The 9,261-nt window shown below is 30.1% G+C and overlaps 1 long non-coding RNA gene across 1 annotated transcript; it reads right to left on the bottom strand.

Moving 5' to 3' along the window:
* Window positions 1–1,302: 1,302 nt before the first annotated feature.
* Window positions 1,303–9,212, bottom strand: LOC132750156 (uncharacterized). The gene is made up of 3 exons (XR_009628507.1): window positions 8,880–9,212; window positions 7,834–7,886; window positions 1,303–2,014 (listed from the first exon to the last, which is right to left on the bottom strand). It is a non-coding gene; the product is annotated as an uncharacterized LOC132750156 (long non-coding RNA).
* Window positions 9,213–9,261: the final 49 nt, after the last annotated feature.

Below are 9,261 nucleotides of genomic sequence, written 5' to 3'. Positions count from 1 at the left end.
GATATGATATATATGACTTGATATATGATACATGACACATGAATATGTACACACACTAATAAATGTGTTTGGTCATTTAATGCACAAATCTGAGAAAATTCAGTAATTTAACCTTCAAGGACAATGTCATTAAAGAGCCCAAGTCAATTTGGGTTTGATAAACAACAAGGTCTTGCCCTTGAGAATGTTCTGTTATAATATGAAGTTGATCCCTTAAATAATAGCAAAGTTACAGCCAGTTACAGCCAAAACAATGAAAATTTCAATATTTGACCTTCAAAGACAAGGTCATTAATGAGTGAAGGTCAAGGTCTGTTTGATTATTTTTAAGGGTTATCCTTGAAGATTATCATGTTTAAGTTTGAAGACAATCCATTTAAAATAACAAAGTTACAGCCAATAATAGCCAAAAAAAATGAAAATTTCAATAATTTGACCTTCAAAGTCAAGGTCATTTATAAGTGAAGGTCAAGGTCTGTCTAGTTATTTTTAAGGGATATCCTTGAAGATTATTATGCTTAAGTTTGAAGAAGACAATCCATTCAAAAATAACAAAGTTACAGCAAATAATAGCAAGAACAAGCAAAATTTGGACTTTTGACCTTGAAAATCAAGGTCATTTATAGATAAAGGTCTAGGTTAGTGTGGTCTACTGAAAGGTCTTGTCCCAAGAATTGTTGTGGCCAAGTCAGAAGACAATACACCAAAAACTAAAAAAGTTATGATCCGGGTACAAAATTGCGGACGGCAACGGCATAGCCGCCGCGACTTTAACAATACCTTTACTTTTTTCAAAGAAAGTCTAGCTAAAAAAGAGCTGAATGAACAGCAGTGTAAAAATCTATCAAGCATCAATGACCTTGACCAAAGTGTTCAAAGTAAGCGTAAGTCTACAAAACATGAAAGAAATCGGTCAATAAATAAAGGCTATATAATTATCATGAATAAAAGTGTAATGGGCCGGTATTACAAAGGGAAATAATTCAAAAAGTAATGAAACGTTACAGTTCTTTGACACTGCTCTTTCTCTTACTGGCCTCTACAAATGTGTGATGTTTCAGCGAGATATCTTTACTTGGGACAAGTCTTATTTAACATTTTCAAGTTTCAATATAAATAAAAATTCCTCAAAATACTTTTTAAATTATTTTCAAGGCGAGAGTGACACACCGACAAAGTGTTGACCTGCATAAAAATTCTGCCAACTTAACATACTTGTTCGGCCAAGACACAGGGACAGATACGTTGTATTAGTATATTATAACTGAAAGCAATTACATATCGTCACATACATTTTAATGATACAAACTACATCATTCAAATATAAAACCATACGTTTAGCCATAAAAAATAAATTACTCATTTATTACAAATTTGTCAATTTTAAACATGGAAAAATGAAATGACCACCATTCACACCGTAATATTCTTCTCAGTCAATGAAAGTGCTTCCAACAACTTCAGATTCTGCAAATATTACGTATTTGTCCTGGACAGCTATGGAAATGTAGTTAGTAATGAGGGCAGCCATTGCTATCTTGGCCAAACCTATTTTTATATGAGAAATTCAAATGTAGAGATTTATGAAATTTGTAACAATATGACAGCATTTTCAAGTATTTTATATTGTCTTGGGTTTTAAGTCAAATTTTAAAATTACATATCTTTTTTAAATTTCTATAATAAAAAGAATAAGTTTGCTCATTTGCTATGGTATTCTTCTTACACAATACGCTTGTTGAAATATAATCAAAATCCTCAGCATGTAAATGGTGATATATAATTATAAATTAATGGCCTACACGGTTTGTGATAATGCAATTATATATGTCCTTTAAACACGAAGTTTCAGCCACTAGTATAAACTTAATGCTTCAGTACATGTAGATGTCATTTCTTTGCCATTGTTTGCCAGTAACTGTTTGAACTGTTCAGCATTCTATTCATAGATTAGGAAGTTAGAAGTTGTAGCTTCCATGTTTTCCGAATGAAGAAAATTTATCATCTCTAGTACCTGAAATACAGAAAAAATTAACATACACATTTTGTACTTTATTATTATGTACCACATGTACTAAAGTCTAGAATAATGTTTTGTCTTGTTATTTATCTGAATGATGAATACCTACAATTTTGGTGAAGTGTAAGTATGTTGACCTAGTATCAGTTTTAATTATTTGTCAAAAACAATATCACTAACTGATAAGTATATCTGTTTGACCGTCATATTGTTAAAAAGCATAAAGTATGAAAGTTAGAGTAAATATGTAAGATTGGTGAAATACACTAAGCCATCAACTAATAACCTTATGAACCTTTTTTTGCGTCACCGCGGACTATATATATATATGAAATGAAAACAAGTGTCGGAAAAAGTCACATATAAATAAAACAAAAAACACAGTCCATGAGAAAAAATAACAGATTTTAGTATATATATATATGTATACTAAAATCTGTTATTTTTTTATGCCTCCAAAAATGAAAATTTTGGTATTTGCAAATGGCGTTTGCAAATGAGGTACTGTAATTTACAGATGGCGAAGTGTTTGAAAATGGTGTTTTACAAATGGCGTAACTATCCAAACCTCTACTTTTGCAAATGGCGTCATGTAAAAATATGTACAAAAAACAAAAATACAGTATGTATGAAAAACAGTATGTATGAAAAACTAAAATAGAAAATGTTTGCAAAACTTAAATAAAATATGTATGCAAAACAAAAAAAAATATGTACGAAAAACTAAAATAAACTATATATGCAAAACTAAAGTAAAATATGTACGCAAAACTAAATAAAAATATGTATGCAAAACAAAACAAAAATATGTATTTTAATCTAAAATAAAATATGTATGCAAAACAAAACAAAAAAGTACAAAAAAAAAAACAACAAATAAGTACAAAAAAAACACAAACAAAAAATTTTGCAAATGTCACTTTTATGCCACGGTAGATTTCATTTTCGGAACATTTTATTCTGTTAACGTACACTATTTATGAATGTTAAATAACAGAGACATTCTATGTTTCAACTTTTTTGTGAATCAACAATAAAATAATGGAACCATTTTAATTTCACTGTTAATAAATTTTATAAAATATTTCATAAATATATAATTATACCCTTTAAATGGTCTTAGCAACTGAGTTCAAAAGTGCTATGCTCTAACAGGGCAAGAATTGTCAACTAGCAGTCATAATTAAAGTGGTTAGGTCATTATTTCTACTACATCTTTGCATAGTTTTTATGTCCTTTCTCTACAAGTAAACATCTTCATTAAGTTCTTCTTATAAGAATTTTTCAGAAAAAAATAATATCATGTAAAGATGAAAAAAAACTAAACTTTTTAGCAAGTGTTGCATGGCGAGAGTTTTAAATGTGTTTACTCCATTTTATTTGTCTGATTGGATTTTACGTTGCACCGACATGTTATTGGTGATGTGGCGACTTTCCAGTTTTACTAGTGCTGAAAGGCTTAAGGTGCCCTTCTGTGAATTAATTCAGACACAGACAGTCAACTGAGTCAAACCACCGATGTTCCGTAAGCTAGCTGGCAAATGTGACTCAGACCTTTGAACCAATAGGGGTTATCTATTGGCCAATACCAATGCACCTGTGAAGTTTGAAGGTAAAGGGCCCATGAGTTATGGAGATATGAATCAGAAACCGTTATTAATTATATGGTCAATGTGATCTTCACCTCTGACCCCTTGACCCACAAAATTCATGAGGTTATCTTCTGACCAAAAGCAAGATGGGTTGTCAAGTCATTCATTGGAAATCCTTTTCATCTACAATGTCAATATGACCTTGATTCTTGTATCAGGCAAGTCATCTACAGACCAAGACCATTGCACCTGTGTAGTTTGAAGATCAAAATCCTAGGAGTTGTTGAGTTATCAATTGGAAACCATTTTGGCATTCAAAGTCAATTTGACTTCTGACCTAAAAACCTCAAAAACATTAGGGGTCATCTTCTGGTTATGAACAACCTCATACAAAGTTTGAAGTTCCTATGCCTAAGCGTTCTTTAGTTACTGATCGCAAACCATTAGGTCTACGCACCAACAGACAGACAAATGCCAAGCAATATACCCCCACTATTTTGAAGGGGGTAGAGAGGCATAATAAGCATAACTTATTGCTTAATATTGATCTTACGAAATGAATTACTATCCACAGCAATCTTACAAACTTGACCTTGAAGGTATGGGTATGGGTCTTGGACGTGATGTCTTGATGTGGTAAAACATTTATGCTACATTATTTCAAAATCCACCAAGGCCTGACAATGTTGTAGTCAGAACACAAATGTGTACCTTCAACTTCTGTGTGACCTTGACCTTTTAGGATGTGGCATTGGCGTTAAACGTGACAAATTGTCATGATGTTGGTATTTATGCAGTTATTTTTTAAATTCTTTAATACATGACAAAGATACAGTCTGGACATGAATGTTGTGTAAGTGGTGTACCTTCAACATCTTAAGTCTGACCTTGACCTTTATGGTAGTGACATGATTGTGCCTTAAACGCGACACATCATCTTGGTGTGGTAGATATTTGTACTAAGTTATTTCAAAATCCATCAATACAAAAATATAGTCAGGACATGAATGTTGTGTATGTGGGGACACACAGACAGACATACGTAGCGTTTTCAATATGCCGCCCTTCCGGTGCATGAAAAGTTATTGGATACAAAGGATATTCATGAAAATATCACGAGGTTAGTATGTGAATGTTAATGAGTTAAATTCACGATTAATCAATAAACTATGACATTCATCAGCTCCTTTATATACGATGTATAATGTTTATTGTTCTCAGGCTAAACAATTACCACTATGAATATGTATGTAACTTGCCTCATGGTTCTGAAGTCAAGATTGGTAACTAGAGTAAAATCAAAAGCTTTTTTCTTATAAACTTTGAAACTGGTTCCTAAATTTTAGCCCCTATTGGTACAGGTTGCATAACTGTATGCCTCATGAGAAAGAGAACCCTGCAGGTCATTTGTTTTACTTTCTTATCAAGATTGGCAGTTTATGTGAAATCAGAACAGTCAGTTCTTTGAATACATACATACCCAAAAATTGCTTCATGAATGGCGAGTCTATATCTTTTTTATCATAACCATCAACATGTATCATAAAATTTGGTCCCAGATTATGGTACGGGAATTCCTTTTTTTTTTTTTTTATTCACAAATATTATACATAATTATACATAATTATACATATATACAATGACATAATTTAACAAATTCAATTTGAGATATACATATATATTAGAGTTACAACGTACATAAACACACAAAGTGAAAAAAGCTTGAAACTATCTAGAGGTTAGTATATATCTTTTAAAAATTGTAGTATTTTGTCAAAAAAATTAACTTTTGTCTTCTTGTATTTAAAGTATTGATAAATTATTTCAAATTCTGTTTTAAACAGTTTTAAAATGTTAAATTCATTTGACCAATTATTACTACAAAAGTAAGCTTTATAAATACTAAAACCTACAATAGTGAGTATAACATTTATGTAAAAGTATTCTTCTTGAGATATTTTATAACCGAAAATAAGGATGTCTAGTCTACGTATATTTCTTTGAATTCCGCACTCTTGAAATATATATAAAATTTTCTCCCAAAATACATTTACTGCCATACAATCGATAAAAAGATGTTGATAATCTTCTATTTTATTACATTTATTACAGAGTGGAGATGAGACCATTTTCCATTTATAGCGCGTTTCTTTGCTTGTAAAGATCATGTTTATTACTCTAAATTTGAATTGTTTATACCGATTATCAGGAATTCTTGTAATGAATTTATATATATCATTCCAGTTTAGTTTTATCTCATATTTATTTGACCAATACGAATGTGTAGCGGGTTTAATGAATACTTTATTTACTAATATTTGGTATATTGTTTTTGAATCCATCAATTCAAAAGGTCTGTTATTTATCTTAAGACGTTTTTCTGTTTTTATTTTTGTTTGCGAAGAGTGAAACGTTTTCATAGTTTGTTTCCAGGTTAGAGGTATAGCTTAAAAGAGCAAGTTTAATTCAACGACGCAGTTGCGTTTATCTACTAGCTTATTTAAGATAACATTTTGATCTACTTCACCCTGATCATTAAGTAAATCATTTATAAAATATATATTCGATTTAATCCATGTTTTAAAAAACAAACATTGGTTTTTAATTTTAATAAATCTAATAAAATTCAGTCACATTACTACAATTGAGACTTTTAATAGTGTCTGTATTACAACAAAATATTAAAAAATTGTCGCCAAAATCTTTCAGTAGGCGTTTCGGAATTAATTTCCAGTTTGCTTCTGATTCATCAGTTAAAGCTTTTACCCATTTAAGTTTTAAAGAAGTTATATATGAATCTAAGTCTAGCATATCTAATCCTCCTTGTAATTTATTGCCTATTAAAGTTGCACGTTTTACTTTTTCTTGTTTATTGTCCCATAAAAATTTGAATATCATTGTATTGATTTCTTTCACGATACTTTCTGGCACAACTAAAGAATGAAACAAATAAGTAAATTTTGGTATCAATAGCGATTTTATAATTTGAACTTTTCCATACATCGTTAACTTACGTTTTAACCAGTTTTTTATTAGACTTTGACATTCAGTTAGTTTTGACTGCCAATTGAGTTTAGAACACTCTTCGTATTGTATGCCAAAATAGACTCCTAGTGCTTTAATTGGTTTATTCGGCCATGTTATATTTCCTACTTTATCAGTTCGTGATTTACTTCTTCCTATCCACATTGCTTCAGTTTTTTTGCTATTAAGTTGTAACCCCGAGTATTTGCCAAAGCGCTCTACCAGATTTATTGCATTCAGAATGTCTTGTTCAGATTTCAGAAAAAGAGTAGTGTCATCAGCAAGCTGTGCTATTTTAATTTGTGTATTATTATTTTCGATTTTTATCCCTTCTATACTGTTTGAGTTTCTTATTTCAATGGCCATAATTTCAGCAGCTAATATAAATAAAAGAGCAGATAATGGACATCCCTGTTTAATACCTCGATTTAAGTTAAATATCTCTGATTTATGTCCATTGTTAAAAATACATGATTTAATATCATTATAAAATGTTTCGACCCAGTTTATAAAGTTCGATTTAAAACCAAATTGTTTAAGTACATTAATTAAAAAATTCCATTCTAGAGTATCAAAGGCCTTACGAAAATCTAGAAACATTATCGAACCATCTATTTGAAATTTTTCTGAATAATGTATTATGTCTTGTATTAAACGTATGTTATATCCGATAAATCTGTTTTTAATATAACCTTGTTGGTCTAAGCTAACTATTTTATGAATTACAGTTTGCAATCTATTGGCAAGAGCACGAGTTGCAATTTTTACATCAACACATAATAATGAGATTGGTCGATAGTTTTCTAATAATAATGGGTCCCCTTCTTCTTCTCATGTTAACACCATAAGGGTCCACTTCATGTAGCAAACGAAGAATTCTGTTTATTCTGTTGAATTCTGTTAACACATTTATTTTTGTAAATGAATATATTTTATAAAACTTCTTACTTCCAGACAAATTTTGTTGCATAAAGAACTTAGATTATAAATTTTAATGTTTAATTGATAATGATTAAGAGATATTTTATGACTTGATTGAACGTATTATGCAGTAATTTTGTAGCTTTCTTAATTTCTCACTTGTGAGTCATTGTATACTTTAATTATAGCAAAATTTATATTGATCAAGACTATATTTTCATTCAAAAACAGAAACATCTACATCTCTCTTATAACCATTATAAATGAATAACAGACCTTTGACGCATTATTCTGCATCCAAGTCGCTGACCACTTCCTTGTATTTCAAACTGAAATACCAAAAAACCGTCACATTTTCTGGTCTCAAATTTATTTCTTCAAATTTATGTAAACAAATTCAATATGTCTACATAGTTACCATAACAGAGATAAATGCTTAAATATACACTTTCATTTTTAAAATGTTGGTGATACCTTTATTTTCAGTTGATATTTGATAATATTAGTCAACTACAGTGGATCTTAAAGCCAAAATGCAAAGTTATAAAATCTGAAAGATTGTTTGAAAATACATTCTATGGATGCCAGCAATTTTTGTACCATTTCCTATAAAAAAATTACATACTTAAGTCATGCACATATAGACTTTTTTCATTGATATTCAAAATCTGAGAATACTTCGATTTCTTTATGATCAATGAATTTCATTAGTTTCTCAGGATGTATATATTTTGAAATTATACAATCAATATTGCATTAAAGTATTCTTTGATCAGACACATACATTTTAAAACTAATAAATTATTAAGCAGAAATATTCATCATGGTATCAGTTCAACAGTTTGACAGGCTAACATATAAACAAATTCGTCAATTTAGTATAAAGGGTAAAAAGCTATATCTATATCTTTTTTAGATTTAAAAACAGTAAAAGTTACATAGAATTCATAACCTTGTGGTAATTTCTCCAAAAAGCTGTAACAAAAAATGTCATTACTATTTATCACACATGGTTTTTGCATGTATATCTGATTTAAACTTCCGGACCAAAATATCCTACCACTAGTTTTAGTTGGTTTAAGAATCACTTGACACAGTCACACATATTCGACTCTCTTTTAACAAGATATAACAATACCACAATTCGTTAACTAAGTTAACGAATATAGGACATGTATATACGATGGACAAAATACTGTGAGCGTCTGCTGTTTCCTTATTTTATATAAACACATCACTGGTTGAAAAACTTTCTGTCATAGGATTGATTGTATGATGTCTCACTTTATATGAAAAATTTGAAAATAAAACTATATATTTACCTAACATGTATCCTCTTAGTAAGTTTCAGAGGTGTCTTAATTTCCGAATTTGTCAGACCGTCCATGAATAATTCTCTGACAAAAATGTCCAAAAAGTCTTCAGTCTCTGCCATTTTTTCAGATTTCCTTTTTGCAATCGGTGCGACGGGATCCATGCAAAAGTATGGCACCCCTAAAATATCCGATTTCTAGTCATTTCGGCACTAAGACATTTCAATCCCAATCAAATGAGCCCTTTACCACATCGGCCCACTTAAACTTATTATAATGTTTTCTACCATAACTCTACTCGTTAACTCTAAAAATAAGTGGATAGTCTCATAATACAATATGACAAATACATGATTATAACAAATAAATGGAAGATATATTTTGAATTTCT

Source organism: Ruditapes philippinarum, unplaced genomic scaffold (assembly GCF_026571515.1).
Source record: "Ruditapes philippinarum isolate M1 unplaced genomic scaffold, ASM2657151v2 ctg14583_1_1_1_1, whole genome shotgun sequence".
Lineage (NCBI taxonomy): Eukaryota > Metazoa > Mollusca > Bivalvia > Venerida > Veneridae > Ruditapes > Ruditapes philippinarum.
Note: the sequence above shows the minus strand (reverse complement) of the source record. Positions and strands in the feature narration are given on the sequence as shown.